Here is a 15,991-nt window from a genome sequence, read left to right as displayed (position 1 = left end):
GGGCCCAGGAGTCGCCTGGCCGCGCGCCCGCCCTATCCGCTACTGCACCCCAGCACCTGCCGCCGCGCCGCCCGCCGGGCCACCTCGGACCGCTTCCCGGCCGGCTGGCGGGGCCTCGGCTGCCCGAGTCATGGTGCCGCGGGAGCTGCTATCGATCTCCTATCGCGCTCCGGAGCGCCAGGGCTCCACAGGGCGCCGGGCCACCCGCGCCCGCGCCCCGTGAGGCGGCCCCGCGCCCCGCTCGCCGGACTGCCCGCCGGGCCCAGCCTGGCAGTGGAGTCGGGAAGTCTGCGGCCCTTCGCCCCGCCCCGCCCGGGGGTCCCAGGCCCAGGTCCCGCCTCGCCGCCTCGCCGCCCCGCCGCCCCGGCCGCGCACCCGCGTACACTGGCGCGCGCCCGCCTGGCGGGGACTTGGGAGACTCCCGCCGCCGCCGCCGCCTCCGCCGCCGCCGCCGCCGCCACAACTTGGCCCATTTAAACGGCCCCGGCGCGGCGGGCGGGCGGGCGCGGGCTCCGGCAGGGGGTGCGTGACGGCCGACTGGGCTCACGCGGCTGGCGGCGGGGGGTGGCGGGACGGGGCTGCACGCACCCTTGCCTCATTCCCGAGTGGACGAGGATAGGAGAAAGGGAGTCCCGGGTGTGCGAAGGGGCGTATGCCGGCGAGAAGCCGCGCGCACCTACCGCGCCATTGTTGAGGGAGTCACTGGGCGCAGCTGGAGTCCGGGACTGCACGTGGGGAGGGGGCGGGCCCAGGACCCGGAGTGGGCTCCTAGCCGATGGGGGATCGGTGGTCTGGGACTGCCTGCTTGCGTGGCGGCTCTGGGTAGGAGTGTTGGCACAGCGGCGGTGGGTGGTGGGCATTACTGTCGGGCGTGGGTGGTCTCCTCTGCATCTGCAGGGCGTGAGGCTGTGGGTTTGCGGTGTGTGGCCTCAGCAGATGTGTTGGGGAGGCTTCATGCTCTGTGAGTAACAACAGTTCTGTCAGCCATTGCCACCTTACTATGCGCTTTACATGCCTTAGTTCACTTGATCATCTCAGTGAGTTTTCCTCATTGTTTCATTTATAGATGAGGAAGGTGAGACACAGAGAGGTCAAGTAACTCTCTTGATGTCACACAGCTGCTTTAAATCCAGGCCGTCTGACACCAGGACAGACAATATCTGAGCCACGTTGTGGGGCAGGAAGGTGGGCTGGGCCCTGTCTGAGTGAGGGTTGGGGGATGTGGGGAAGAGGAGGGGCCAATGAATGTGGGGTTGTGCACTTGAGGACATTTCTGTTCCCTGTTAGGAGCCGGTCTGGGGAAGAGGAACCCGCTACATCCATGTCCACTTTGGTGTCCTGAGGTACCGGTCTGGAGTGAGGGTAGCTTTTCCCGCCTGGCTCCCTGCACAGCAGCATGTCAGCTTGCAGCAGGAGCATTAGGAGAAGAAACAGAAACCCACTAGCAGCTGCTGAGACAGGTTTGTCTTTCCCTGGTGTGTTATTTTGGACAAGCTAGAAAGTAGCCTCAGATCCAACCCCAGCACGTAGACAGCACCCCCTTCCCCCCGCCAGCCCTGTGAGATGCGTCTGGCAGGGTGTCCACAAAATGTCGGACCCTAGATGCACATTCACCTTTGGTGGCCCTTTTCTTGCTCTCAGGTGTGGTGCCTTCGTCTCTAATCGATGCAGGAGGCTGTTGCTGCCCAAGAGCCATGGCCCACGGAGCAGCCATCATGTTAATCTGTGGTCATGGCACAGTGTGGAGAGGCTGTCAGGACTCAGAGGGGGGCCACCTGTCCCGTCTGGCCACGGCCCTGACACTGCTTTCAAAAGATGGTTTCCTCCACTCACTTCTTCTCATGTTTGTCTGCACCTGTTCGCGGATCCTTAGGCCTCCTAACCCCTGACTTTTAAACTAAGGTTTGGGGAGGGAAGCCTAGTGAAGTATGTCTCCAGATCTGAGAAGGTACCATGTAGCCTGCCGAGGGAGCCTCCCTTCCTTTCTGCAGGACCACCCCTCGCTCACCCCTGGCCTCTTTCATCCTGACCAGGCCCACAGTGGGGAAGGAGGGGCACAGAAGGCCCCAACCTTGGCTTTCAGGAGCAGGATCCAGCTGGCAAGGTATGGGGGCTAACCTAGCTCACCCAACCTAACCTCCATGCTACTGTCTTGCCCCACCTCTCTTTGGAGGACCAAGGTGCCTTCCTGAAAAGACCATGACTGGGGTCAAGGTTCCCTGCAGAACCCCTTCTCCTCCAAGGGCCACTCCCTGACTCCCAGGAGACCCCCTTCCAGGGGCTGTCCAGGGCTTTGGCTAATCAGTTCACCCCTACCCCCACCCCTACCTGTCTCCCCCTCTTCATGGGAAATAGACCTCTCTGCCCACAGGGTCAGAGCCACTTTCCCACAGGGATCAGACGTCCTTAGTCCTGGACATTACACTCCTTCCACAAGGATCTGCTCACTTCTTCCCTCCTATCCACCTCTGTCCTGGTTTGGCATCTGGGGCCCCGTGTGCTCCTCTGCACTTCTGACTGAGCCAGAGGTCAGACGGACAGAATTTTGGCTCTAGAACCACCCCTCGCCTCGCGTTCTGGCCTGGCGGCACCCCGGGGGAACACTGGTGGGCTAGGCGGCCAAAGCCCCTCCTCCGACCCGCAGAGGCCCCGCCCCCTCCCCTTCCTCCGGGCCTCCGCGGAGCCCTCGCTCCTCGCGGTACCCCCTCTGGGGGCCCTCCGCCGCTGGGCCGAGGCCGGAGCCGCGGCCGCCGCCGCCGCCGCCGCCGCCGCCGCCGCCGCCGCCGCCGCCGCCGCCGCCAGGGAGGGGGAGGGGGGTCATAAATAACCCGCGGGGCGGCTCGGCCTGAGCAGCGCAGACTGTGACCCGAGACGTCTCCGGGGAACGCGGGGCAGCCCGTAGACCCTGCTGCCCCCAACCCGGGGCTCGGCCAGCCATGACCGCCTCCTCTGGCGCTATCTGACCCTGTCCACAACTGGCGTTCCTGCCAGAAGCCTCCCTCCCATCCTGGAGTGCCTACCTACCCTCATCCCCAGACTGCTCCCCTTAAAGCCCCCTTTTGAGCCATTCCTTCACCAAGCAATCATTTATTGAGCACCAGATGTGGAACCCCGGGAAGAGAGATGGGTGAGGTTGGAAGAAGAGAGATGCAGAGGAGACCTGCTCCCTCAGCCTTAGTCTTCCTGAGCTCATCTAGGGTGACTGTCAGGGTGGGAGAGCAGGCCCAGACATGCCAGACACAGGAAGGCATGTAGGGACAGATCACACAGGTGTGGGCACAGCTGACACAGCTGTGAGGAAGCACATCCACGGGTACACATACATGTGCCCAAAGCCACCAACAGATGCATGCCTTCTCAAAAGCTCATGCCTATACGCTTCCATATGCACGCACAGCAGCTCCCCAAGCTGCACACACAGCACAGAGGCTGACATCCTCACCACAAACATGCACAGACAGTATGTGTGTTAACTTACATCCAAGATCAAAGACACCACCAACACCTGTGCAAAAGCATACATAGACACACAGGCCTGCAGCATGAGCACCAGATGGATATAGCCGTCATACCCAAGACAGCGTGTCTGGAGTAAGGGTCTGATGGCTGGCAGCAGTGTTCCACTCGGAAGGGTTAGCCTGGGAGGTCAGAGGTCAGTGGCGAATCAGCTAGGGCTCCTTTACACTCCCTGCTAGAGTGGTCAGAGCTTCCAGGAATGTGTCGGTTCCCAGCTGCAGGTCAGACACAGGAGGGGCTGCCCTGCTAAGACTTGCCTTGCCTTCGGCCCGCCATGAGCTGGCTGCAGGCCATGCCTCAGGAGCAGACATGTTTCCAAGGCCAGCCTGTTCACCGACCTTAACTGATGCTATATAAAGGAGTAGAGAGATAGGGCTTAGGGTCAACCCTACATTCCCCTGTGGGTTCGCAGACTCGGGGCACCGACAGGGCACACGCTGCCAGAGCATTGGTAACATATACCATGATATTCACCTGCTGCATCACGCGTAAGCAGACACACACACACACACACACACACACACACACACACACACAGTGACCCCAGGCAAAAACACAGTGACACAGGTGAGCTTGACACACCACAGGGTGCACTGGATACACTCGGAAGCCATACAGAGGGAGTTGTTGGTCTGGCAACGTGAATGGGAGTCCTGGCTACCACTGGCTCTGCAAGCCAAGTTCCTCTGCAGGAGGAGTGAAGACACCCGCTCACTGGCGTCACCGGGGACAGAGAGCAGCACCTGCCTCAGGCAGCCTGTCACATGCTGTGGCCCCTCTTGGGCCTGGGTTGTGCTGGAGTTAGGCTGACACAGGTGGCAAAGGTGGCAGAACCTTCAGTGGCCTGAGATTTGGGCCCTCCTAGCCAGCCACTGAATGACCCAGCCTTCTCTGCCCTTCTCAGGACCTTACTTTCTCCATCTGAAAATGAGATAGGGGTTCAAAATCTGTGGGGTCCTTTGGCCCGGAGCAGAGCAGTCAGGGTGAAATGTGGCTACAGGTGCCCTGGTCAGCACGGTGAGGCAGGCCTAGCACACTCTTGATGCTTTCTCCATAAATGGGCCCAGAGTACAGGAGCTGGGGGATGGGTTCACCCCAAGGTAGGGCCAAGCAAAGGGCAGGAATAGAGTCTTCTAGGGCCCCCGGAGACAGAAGAATCTGTCCCAATGAATGGGCACGTGGGCTGGTTCCACCCCTTTCTGTCCCTGCAAACATCACCTGGTCTGCGCCTGGACATGGCCTGGGGTGGGAAGGGGGTCGAGGGGACCCCTGGCCGCAGCTGTTGTCCTGCTGTGTGTCCATGAGGTTGTGGTCCTTATCCCTCACGGCACAAGCCACTGCAGCACCGTAATCGTTCGGATGTCAGGTCAGGGAGATGACCAGAGTGGAGTGGCAGAGCTATCAGGGTGGTGCTGCGCGCAGACTCAGTTCCAGTCCCGTTACACCCCCGCGTCTCGGGAGTGTGCCAGCAGGGGCTGATTGTGAGGGAAGAGCAGACCCTTACCCGAGAGTGTAGGGCTACCCATGTGCTCACGTGTGTCTATGCTGTGTGCTTATGCGTGAGTGTGCTTTCCTCCTCCTGCGACCACGGTCCTGCTGCTCACGCTCAGGGCAGATCCCACATGAAGGCCTTGGGGACCCATGCTCCTCCCTGTGGGGGTGTAGGCCCTGGAGGGTCAATCCCAGCTGTGCTGGTCACATGTTCACTCTTGGCCTGCTCACCTGTTTTGGCCTGGGAAGACCTGTGAGCATTCGGAACCTACCACGGTCCTGATAGAGACACTAGGATGTGCCACCCTCAGTCACAGGGCAGCAGTCAGGCCTCTGGGCGGGAGGAATGGGTTCAGGTGGGCCTCTGCCAGGACTGTTAGTGGAAGTTGAAGGAGAAAGGACGTTCAGGTGGGGACCCTCGGCACAGAAATCCTGGAGGAAGAGAGAAGCTGGAGGTAAGGGGCCAGTTGGTGGAGGGCTAGGAGGGTGGGTGGCTGGAAGGTACTGCCCCCAGGCCCAGCTCTGAGAGACTCCCAGCCTCCACAGCGAGCCCAGACTGGCCCTGGAAGTGACTGTTTATGTTGGACTTCCTGCTAACTGTGAGCTCCCTGCGAGCAGGACTTTTGTTTGTTTTCTGACATACCCACCACGTGTCAGCGTTTGAGGCTTTTTACAGGGCTCCACCCTGGTGTGGCCCCCTCCACCCTCCCGGCTTGGCCTCCCTGGCCTGAGGCAGCCCCAGGCCTGCTAACCTCTTCTCCCAGCACCTGCCCACTGGGCTTCTGCCCAGGCAGGACTCTGAATAGCTTCCTATCCCCCGAAAGTTTCTTAAGGTTTGGCCACAGACATCGTCTTCTTCAGGGAGAGAGCGAAAACTCCCAAGTCTGGGGGAATCTCGTGGCCCGGCCTCATCTACCATGCTCCGGCAGGGTTGCAACTCTGTGCCTGCCTACCCTGGGAGGAGGGGTGGGTTGTTTGGGCGTACTTCACGCACAGTCCCACCATCAGGGTCACCCAGACGACCAACAGTCACCTTGTCATCATTGATTTGTCACATCAGGGGTTTTCAGAAGTAGCATGCTGAGGTGGTCAGTGAGTTTTACTGTTTCACAACTGCAGCCCAGGCTGGCTTTCTGAGGTGATAACTTAGCCTGACCCCATCCAAGGCCCAGTCCTCCTTGCAAGGCTTGGTTGAGTTGGTGATATGCCTGCTGAGTGCAATGATGTCGTTGTGGGTGCCCGTCTGGGTATGAGGGTTCCTTTATTACTGCAACTGTCCGCGTCCTCCACCGGGTCATTTCATCTTCCGCGCTGCTGTCTGCGGTTTCACAACAGAGTAGCTCTGCACATTTTGCCGTGAGAGCGGGAACTCTGTGATGTCCGACCCTTTGAAGTTCTGCACGGTGCCCCAGGTGCAGCCCCAGAAGTGTGTTGGACTGAAGAGCACAGCCTGGTGTGGGCTGAGACACTGAGCAGAACCCGCCTGCGGAGGCCGGACCCACACCTGCCGTGGGCAGGGGAAGGGCAGCGATTCCAGGGTTCTGTCCAAGGCCACAACTTGGCACTTTCTCCAGGGCGTTTAACAAAGTCCCAGGTTGGTCCTGGGGGCCTTCCCACCTGTAGACTGGCCAGGCTGCTTGGAGGCCCATGGGAAGCGCGAGCAGAAGAGACACTTGGCAGGACTGGGGCCAGTCAGAGGGGGTTTTCCCTCTACATAGAGGAGGGTGGGCATCCCCAGATGTGGAGTCCTCATGCCCTGCTCAGAACAAAGGAGCCTGACCTTTCATGCTCTGTGTACATGCAGATGCTAACAGATGTCAGCGTGCTGCAGACTCCTTCCAGCAGAACAGATAGACCGTTCTTTCAGACTGGGTGGCCTTGCAAAAACCTGAGTTTGCCACATGTTAGCAGTTGAGTAACTGTGTGTCTGAGTCCAGCAGGTGTGTGTGGGCTCCCGGGCTCCTGGGGCTTCAGAGACAGGATGGGGTGATTCATGACTGGTGAGGGGCAAAGCCAGGACTTGGGCTGGGTCATCCCATCTTCCAGCCGGGAACATGGCCCTCAGCAAACTTGTCAGCTTCTGCATAAACCTTGTTTGGCATCAACACATTGGGATTTTTCTTGGTGCTTCTAGTTGACGCCTTGCTATGTATTAGATGAGCTGCACTCATGGGCCCTGAGACCCTCCTCTCAGCTCAGCCTCCCCTCTCATTCCTTCCTTCAGGACCCTCTTCTGCCTCACCCACCCCTCAAGCATAGGATGGGTGGGGGGATGGATTGATGGGTGAACGAGGTATGATGGGTGAAAGGGTAAGTGGGTTAGGCTTCCACTCTAGGCACCCTTCTCTTTCATATGTACTTCTTTACAGGTTATGGAATCTGAAAGTCTATCTTCAGTCCAGACGCTCAAGAGTCTATAGCCTGCCATATGCATCCACCCCATGGTCCCCTGGGTCCCTTTTCCACCATCATGCTGTCATGCCTACCTCTCTTGCAGTCACTGAGCTGGCACTACACTCCTCCCCATGAGCCAAGCAGCTAGCTTCATCTATGCTCCCTTCTAGATTCCTCTCACTGCTGAATACCTAACCTGGCCCCTCTCACCTATCATATTTCTCTGATACTCCCAGACTCTGCCTGCACTCACCCAGTGCCTGATGGGCACATCTGGCCAACTTGTTCTCCAGGGGCTCCTTTGGGAATAGTCCAGGACCCCTGGCCTCCAGGCCTTGCCTCTTCCCCAGGGCCCAACTTCCTGTTTCCTTGTCTCCCCTCAGTGTCTCTGAGTGAGGCTGAGTTGTTTCCTCTGCCCAGGAGTGCCACTCCCTAGAATCACTAACCAATGGCCCTGTTACCACCCGTGTAGCACCTTTTGTATTTGGGAGTCCTTTCCTCCACTGAAAAGTTTTAAATTATAACTTATAACTCTATTGGTATAAAGATAAATATAGCCCATGATAGATTCATTCTTCAATATTCATTGTTATTATATTCTTTTTTCATTCTGGTTTTAAGGGAAATTAAAAGTAAAATGTTTTGTGGTCTCTAATAGTACCAGGAGTCCAGGTTCCGTGCTTCCCTCACCTGGTGGTAATGTTGGCCCTGCCACCACCTACTTATCTTTAAGACTCACAGCAGCACCCCCTCCTCCAAGAAGCCTCCTAGGAGTACACTCCATTCCTGTCAGGGTCCCTTGTACCCCAGGACACCAGCACATACCCTGGCGCCACAGATTTACTCCTGTGCTGCTGAGGCCCTGGGCAGATGAGGGTGTTCAGAGGGGCCAGGTGAAGTCCCCTTGGGGATGCTGATTTGGGTGACCTCACTTAGAAGCAATCCTGGCTGGCTGGTGCAGAGGCTGGGCTGGAAGTATCAGTAGCAGAGAGAGGTGGTATTGGCAGAGACTGAGATTTGGAAGAAAGACTTGACCTCTAGAGAGGGGCGGGCAAGGCCAGCAGATATTATTCCCAGTTCTGGGTGGCAGGATCCCAGGCCCAGGGTGGCCCATAGCTGCCAAGACCTTCCTGTGTCCGCCTGTGGGGACTCTGGACAGGTTGTGTCTGTACCTGCGGGTAGAGCCGGACCAGGCTACCACATCTCTGGAGTCAGGGGCTTGACTTCCCTCTTTCTGGGCAACCCCCTGCAGCCATTTGGCCCCCAGAATTCCCAGGCAAGTCCCGCTTCCCCCAACCCCCAAACCCCACTCTGGCTCTGGCTGGGTTCCCAAAGGTCCACCAGGGAGGAAGGGGCACAGACATACGCATGCCTGGGTGCACACCGGGTCTCTGTCTTGACCCCTGAGTGCCCAGCCTGGGGATTCATAGTGGCTGCTCAGTCTGGTGCTCTGGGGATGGGGATCTAAGGGCAGTTACAGGCCAGGTCCAGGGGATGCCTCAGTTCCTGGTGCCTGCCCATGACGACAGGAAAGACTGATCCCTGGGCACCACCAGGCTACTCTGAACAGCACAGGAGGGTTCCAGAGCAGAGGACTCACCCCTCCCCCCCAATTCTGGCGCCTGCAGCACTGAAGCCAAGACCAATAAAACACCCACCTCACAGGAGACAGCTTTATCTTGTTGATCGGAAGTCTGCCAGCCCAATTTATGATGGAACATAAGCTCTCCAAATCTGAATTTATGCGCTGTAGTATAACGAGAGGTCAATGGGATTAAAAGTGGGCTCGTGAGAGAGCCACAGGCGGCTCACTCCTCCGTGCTGCCACAGAAACCTCATGGCCTGAGTCTCTGAGTCCCAAGGGAGGACAGCCCAGCCCAGCACCAGGACAGGAAAAAGGAAGGCAGGGGAGAGACCAGCCTGAGTAGGGGGAAGAGGATGGGAGGCAGGCAGGAGAAGCAGGGGGAGCAGGGCACAGGGCTGGGGCCACTGATGGCCCAGGCCAGCAATGTCTGATGAGGCAAACACTGGGGGAGAAGGATAAAGAGAGGGAGGGAGCAGAGGTTGTCATGCAGGAACAGGGGTGCTTTCTCTCACTGCCAAGCCCTGGGCTAGCCCCTGGCCCCGAGAATAGGTAGGAGGTGGCCCTGAGGCAGGTTGAAGGACAGAGTTCTGACCCTGGCCCAGGGGCACGGTGCCTAATGAGGTTGAAGTGGGCACACTTCAGTCACCCCACATCTCTGTCCCCTCCTTGGCACCCTCTGTCTTCACATCCCCTTGGGTTCCGGGTGAAGGTGAAGGAGGGGTGTGCTCTGTCCAGGTGGGGGTCTGAGCACCCATCCAGCATGAGGCTGGCTTTCTGAGCTCAGACTAGACCCTGACTTCAGAATTTGTACAAATAAACGAAATGAAAAGTGCTGGCAGTCCTGATCTGATTACGGAGTCATTCATTCTTTGGTCGTTAATAATTTGTGCAATAAAGGATTGCGGCCGCTCAGCGTGAGGAGGAGGCTGTGGCCCAGCCTTCCCTTGGCGCCGGGGCCGCGGGAGCTGGAAACATAAATTATTAGTTTCTTATCGCTCAGCCTGCCATCGCTCATGCTGCCAGGGGCCTAGCAGGAGCCAGCGGCAGTTCCACTGCCTGTCTTGGCCTGGCTCTCAGCTGCTGCTTGTTGTGGAGACTCTGGGTGCGGACCCTCGTTGTCCCTCGCTGGTGGGACCCTGGAGCCTCCATGTGGGCTGAGGGGCTGCAGCTGGCATGGAGGCCAATTCTGGAGCTAGGGGAACTTTGGGGTTTCAGCTCTTGTGCCCTGAGCCTCAGACTCTCCCTCTCTGTAAGTGAAGCCAAAGCACTGGAGGTTGGGAAAGCAACCACACGCTCCTGGCCCATGGTACGAGCTCAAGAAGGGCAGCGGTCATTATGAGCAACACAATAGGGGCCCGCAGACGGCTCCCCCTACCGACTACCCCCCCACCCCCCACCGCCGCCCCAGATCAGGGGAAAGGAAAGGTCTGTATCTGGGTTTGTGTCAGCTCCTCCGAGTATGTCTCTGCCTTCCTGGGTGGGACTCAGAGCAAACACCTGTACCTGAGTGTCATACCTGAAGACTTGGCATTTGCTCCCTGGCTCATTTTGTTTTCCTGTGTCCAGCATTGGTAGGCAGGCACTGAGCAAATAGTCTAGGCAAGGGTACTGATGGAGGCACCCAGTGCCCAAGCTGCAGAAGGCTGGGGCCTGTTGGGGTGGCTGGGAGATCATGCTGCGCCCCTGGGCTGTGCATCTGTACCCCCAGATGGAGCTCCGAGGTGTGCAGAGGAGGGGGGCTGAACGCAAAGGCTGCAGATGAGTGTTCCGGCCCAAGTGGTGATTAAGGCAATTATGGTAATTACAGAAATGAGCACCCTCAGGCAGGGCTCCCAGCCTGCCCACTGCCGTTCCCTGTCTCCACCCACAATCTGGGGAGGCCGAGGCGAGGTTGGGAAATTGGGTTGGGGGGGCTCTGCCCTAGACTCCACATATCCTGGATGGAGGGTGCAGACAGAATCCGGCTGCGAATCCGGGTGCGGGCACTGACATCTGCCTCCTACCAGCTACTGGTATCGGACCTGAACTCTGATGTGCCTCCTGCCTTGGCTTGCTTCCTGGGGGACTGGGGTTATACCCTAAGGCTACCTTGAACCCGCCAGGTTGGTGAGACCTGGTGGCTGGAGGTGTGCTGCACAGAGTGCCTGAGGCTGCAAGCCCAGGGACCTGCACCGACCCCTTCCTGGCTTCATGGCCTTGGGAAGACCTTTAACCTCTCTGAGTCTCAATCTGTAAAATGGGAATGAGAATGAAACAAGACAATTGATATATACTGAGCACCAGCTGTGCCCCAGGCATCCTAAGTCTGCGTACAGTGGGATGGAGATGAGGCCTCCCGGGAGCCGGGCCTGCCGGGCGGCCACCTGCAGGATCTGGGTCTGAGCCCAAGTCCCCCTGGCAGAGATGCTGCTGTGTCCACATCCAAGAAGTCTGCCCTCTTCCCAGAACTGACCTCTTCTGGGAAGCCCCAGAAGTCTGTCTTCGGACTTCTTGGACACCTGGAGACAGTTGTAGTGGGCCTCTTCATGCCCTTGTGTGCTCACTCTGCCAACCCCACCATTTCTGGGTCAGCATCACGTGACTGACTTTCCTTCTCATGGGTCGTGTTTTCCTGCTTCCTGCCTGGTGGTTTTTAGTTGGGTGACCAGGATTGTGAACTTTGATGGGTGCTGAATATTTTCATGAATATTCTTGTACTTTGCTCTGGACATCAGGAAGTCATTGAGAGGAAGTTTGGTTCCTCTAGGTCTTGCGTTTAAGCTTTGCTGGGAGGACCAGAGCAGCGTTTGGTCTAGGGCTAATTTTGTCCTGCTTTGAGTTGAGGTCTTCCGGACTGGCTCCTGGACCGAACACTCTTCACAGCCCCGTGTGAGCTCCGGGCAGGACTTGCTGTGACCCTCTCGCTGGTTTTCCTGGCACGTTCAAGCACGTTCCTCATGCTCTGCAGATCTCTAGGACTCCCCTCTCCCGTGCTGCCTCCTGCAAACTCTAGCTGCCTTAGCTTCCCGGGACTCTCAGCTCCTTCTCTCCCCTCGTGGGGACCCCTGAGCCTGCCGGGTCCCCTCCCTGTACTACAGCTGGAAATGCTCTGGGAAGTGAGCTGGGCCTCTCAGGGGCTCCCTCTTCATCACATGATACCCAGTGTCTTGAAGGCCATGTTTTCTGTATTTGTCTGGTATTTGAGGTTTTTTTTGCTTTTTTTTTTTCTGGCAGGAGGGTAAGTTTGGCTGCTCTGTCTTATCCATCTGCCTGTCCCATGAGTGTGCCTACGATGTGCTCCGTACCTGGTGTAGGGCCTGGCATATAGGAAGCTCTCAGTGAATGTTTTCTGAGCATGCCTGAGCTCTTTATGTGACCTAGTTCTGTGGCCCATACAACCTGCAGCACACCAGACCCCTGGCCCCATCACTTGCTGACCCAATCACAGCCTGGTAAAGCTGGGTCATCCTGAACTTCAGCCCAGGAAAGGGGCATCAGAGGGGATTCCACGGTCAGGGGCCTGGGAGCCACAGCTCCCTGAAGCACTCCCATCGTGGTACCCACTGGCCACCTCCACCTCCAGGACCTTGGGCCAATCCCTGCTGCCTGGGGTGACTAGCAGCTTTGCTGTGGGGACCAGGAGGACAGGGAAAGAGGGAATAGGCCACAGCACAGGAACTGTGAAGGTTCACCCCATGCCTGGAGCAACAAGAGCTGGGAGTGGGGGCTAAGTCCACACTGGGGAGAGCGCGATGGACCCTGGGCCAGGAATCCATCCCTCAGCAGGGAGGGCCTCATCACTAGTGCCCTAGGATGCTGTCACTGGGGGAGGAAATTCCATCTCGGTAAGTCCCTGGGAATGGAGAGAAGCCTTAAAGATGCTGGGTTTTCTTTATTGCCTGGAAATGGTATCTGTGGACTGTATGAACAGCAGCTTCGGTCATAAACACACACACATGTGCCACGCAAGGCTGTGCATTTGCTAACATGCGTGTACACACGAGACACAGGCAGGAGTGGACATTTCCTGAAACTGAGGTGGGTTCAGATCTTGGCCGATCGCTACCCAGGGACTCCAAGGACAGGGTGTCTCTGACATGGGGAACTTGGAGTGGGGGAACTCTTTGCAGCTGGCCCTCCTGCTGAAGAAGCAACCTGGGGCATGGTACCTGGAAGAGGTGGACAGCTAACCTGCAGGCAAACAGGGGCCTTGACTTCTACCTTTGCAGATAGATGGGCAGACAGCATCAGGAATGGGGTATTCCAGAGCAGTGTGGAGGGACAGAAAGGAGGGGAGTGAGGGCACCATCTACCCGAGTCTTGGGTTTGAACTGGGCTCTGTTTCTTCTGTTTGGGGGACAGGTTGGATCCAAAGGCTCCTATGAGCCAGGCATTCTTTGAGTGACAGGTGAACCTCTTTCTCAGAGAGAGAACCTGGGCCCAGTCCCGAATGCCACCCACCTTCAGCACAGCCAGCATCAGGGTAGAGCATCCGGGAACCCCATGTCAGAGGCTTCCATGGGGAAAGGATGCTGCCACCAGCCACCCCAGGGGAGCTTGGAGACCAGTGTTACTCCTGGGAGGTGACCTCTGTCCCCACAAGGCACTATTCTCAAAGGCAGTGAGTTTGGGAAGCTCAGTGCCCAAATAGCAGGCACCACAGACACTCTACAGAGCCATTTCCCCCCCCAGCCCCGAGCTGTCTCTGATGAGCCCCCTCCTTCTCGTCCCACACTCGCTCCCCTTTTAGAGTCTTGCCTTGCCCCCGCCCCATGCCTGGCCTTGTGGGCAGCCCGCTTAGGCTACTGCTGTCTCTCCACTGGCCTCTCCTGTACGGCCCAGAGTGTTTGACCTGTCATTTCTCGACTCATTAACTCCATGGCTCCACTGCCTGCAAGATGAACACACATTTATTATTTATCCCTGGTTTGTTTCATCAGCACTGAGTCGGACTCTGTGCCTGTCACAGTGTTGCCCACCCAGGCACAAAGGTGAATGGTTCACACAGCCCTTTCTTCCTGGTGCAGGAGACAGAAAAGGGGCTACCTGAAGCTGGTGGGACCATCCACATTCCAGGACAGCACTTTGACACCAGTCCCCTCTGTCCGATTCTACTTGTCCTTCCATGCTAATTTCAAGTGCTGCGTCCTCTTTGAAGCTTCCTAGAGCTCTCTGGTCAGAATGAGTCCATTGTCCCTTGAACATCTGAGCACACTTCGCTGCATTTCCAGAACTCTGACTCTGGATCTGGCTGGCACAGGAATCTGATATTCCTACCTGATCTGTCAGCCCCAGAGGGGTCTCATCTCTACTCCAGGGGCCAGTCAGCTCTCAGGAGGCCTTGGAAATAAGTGTCACAATGACTCAGCAGTTCACAAGCATAATCTCAAGTGCCCTTAGAGCAACCTGTGTGGTCGGTGCTCTTTCCACCTTCTTTTATAGATGACAGCTGGCAGGTGGTGGAATAGCTTTGAGATCTGGGCCTCTGGACCTCTGTGCTTTACCGAAGGAGCCCACAGCTGCTCTGGGCCATGGCGTGCCCCTGAGGTCATCATTTTGATTATTAATTAACCCCTTAGTTATCAGCAAAGGACTTCTCACGAATTCCTGGGCTGAAAGAAGAAGAAAGCAGGGGATCCAGTAGGATCCAGAGGAGCCATCGGATATCATTCTGCTGCCTGGGACTGGTACTAAGAGTTGCCTGACCTCTAGCTGTCTCAAGGTCCAGAGGCTCCAGTCAGGATGGGCAAGGGCTCATCTGACATCTGAAGCTGTTGGAGGCTTCTTTGCTGTGCTCACCTGCAGCTACATGGCCACTGGTCGTCCTGCCTGTATGCTCATGAGCTGCCTGCTTCCTTCCCTCAGCACCAGGCAAAGCTCCTAGATACCCAGACCCTCCTCCTGTCTGCGCTAGCACCCTACTCCGTGGCTCACCACAGTTTTCTGATCCCTCCAGGCCCTTCATCTGGGGATATAGCCTTTCCTACCTGTGGCCTTGCCTAGACTCTGAATCCCAGCTGCTACAAGGCTCAGCCCCCAGCCCCCATCCCACCATTACTCTGCAGAGGGTAGACACAGAATCACACATGTCTTTTTACCAAGAGTACACATGAGGACGCACAAATCTACTAACTTGGCCCTCGCCAGGCTATGCGCTAACACAGAGATAATTCACCCCGGGTTTCCCTCACCCAGGCCCAGACACCCTGAATGGGGCACCCCACCCCCACTCTGTATGGTCGCCTCTAGACTGATTTCATTTATCACTGGCTGAGGATGAGTAATTTTATCGTGAAACACAGTTCAGGGTGATAGATGAGGGAGTGGGGACAGGTGATCGCCTCACTGCCTCCCTCCCCTTGGAGAGGGAGCCTGCAAGGAGATTCTTGCCCTTTTATAAAGGGAGAGCAGCCTAGGAGGGGGGAGCAGGAGGGGAGCCAAGATAGGGTGGCTGGCAGGGCCACGGTGGGAGTGGGGTTGGGGAGTAGAAGGACACAGACTAGGTCCTGGCCCCCCATGAAGAAGATGAGGCAAGGCCAAAGTAAGGAAGCAGACATGTCCTTCCCCCCATATCTTGCACAGGGCCGAGGCCCAGAGGGTCCTACTGGGGTGGTTGCAGGTATGTGGCTCCAGTGTCCAGACAGAGAAAGTGGAGAAAACTTTTCTCTGAAAACCTCCATAATCTTTTCCTCATCTTGATCTTAACCTTGTCTTCTTTTTGCGGTGAAACTCTCTGAATCGATATCCTTTTCACCAGTGCCCGTCTCACCAGCATGAGCACATGTACACTTTTCAAAATAACCAAGACTATCCACACTTGTCACATAGATTTAGAACCTATAGTTTTGGATTTTCTGGAGCCTCTGTGGCTCCAATTAGGATTCTAGCCTGAATGGCTGGCTGTCAGTGGTGGTGGTGGGGGGGGGGGGGGTGGGAATGCTGGCCTGCTCAGCCACCACCAAGGTCCCTGGCCATAGTGGGGTGGCTGAGGGCTCCACCGGGTGCCGAGGGAACAAGTCCACCCCT

General features: G+C 57.4%; 1 long non-coding RNA gene across 2 annotated transcripts; it reads left to right on the top strand.

The window, feature by feature from the left end:
• Positions 1-628: 628 nt before the first annotated feature.
• Positions 629-8,586, top strand: LOC106988768 (uncharacterized). 2 transcript variants are annotated; one of them, XR_001432392.3, is made up of 3 exons: positions 629-1,185; positions 1,288-1,460; positions 2,034-8,586. It is a non-coding gene; the product is annotated as an uncharacterized LOC106988768 (long non-coding RNA). The 2 variants fall into 2 exon arrangements; XR_008291143.1 differs by having other exon boundaries at positions 1,642-8,586.
• The last annotated feature ends 7,405 nt before the right edge of the window (positions 8,587-15,991 follow it).

The sequence above is a fragment of the Acinonyx jubatus genome, chromosome C1, assembly GCF_027475565.1.
Source record: "Acinonyx jubatus isolate Ajub_Pintada_27869175 chromosome C1, VMU_Ajub_asm_v1.0, whole genome shotgun sequence".
NCBI lineage: Eukaryota > Metazoa > Chordata > Mammalia > Carnivora > Felidae > Acinonyx > Acinonyx jubatus.
The sequence above is the reverse complement of the archived record's forward strand: the minus strand, read 5'-3'. Positions and strand labels throughout refer to the sequence as shown.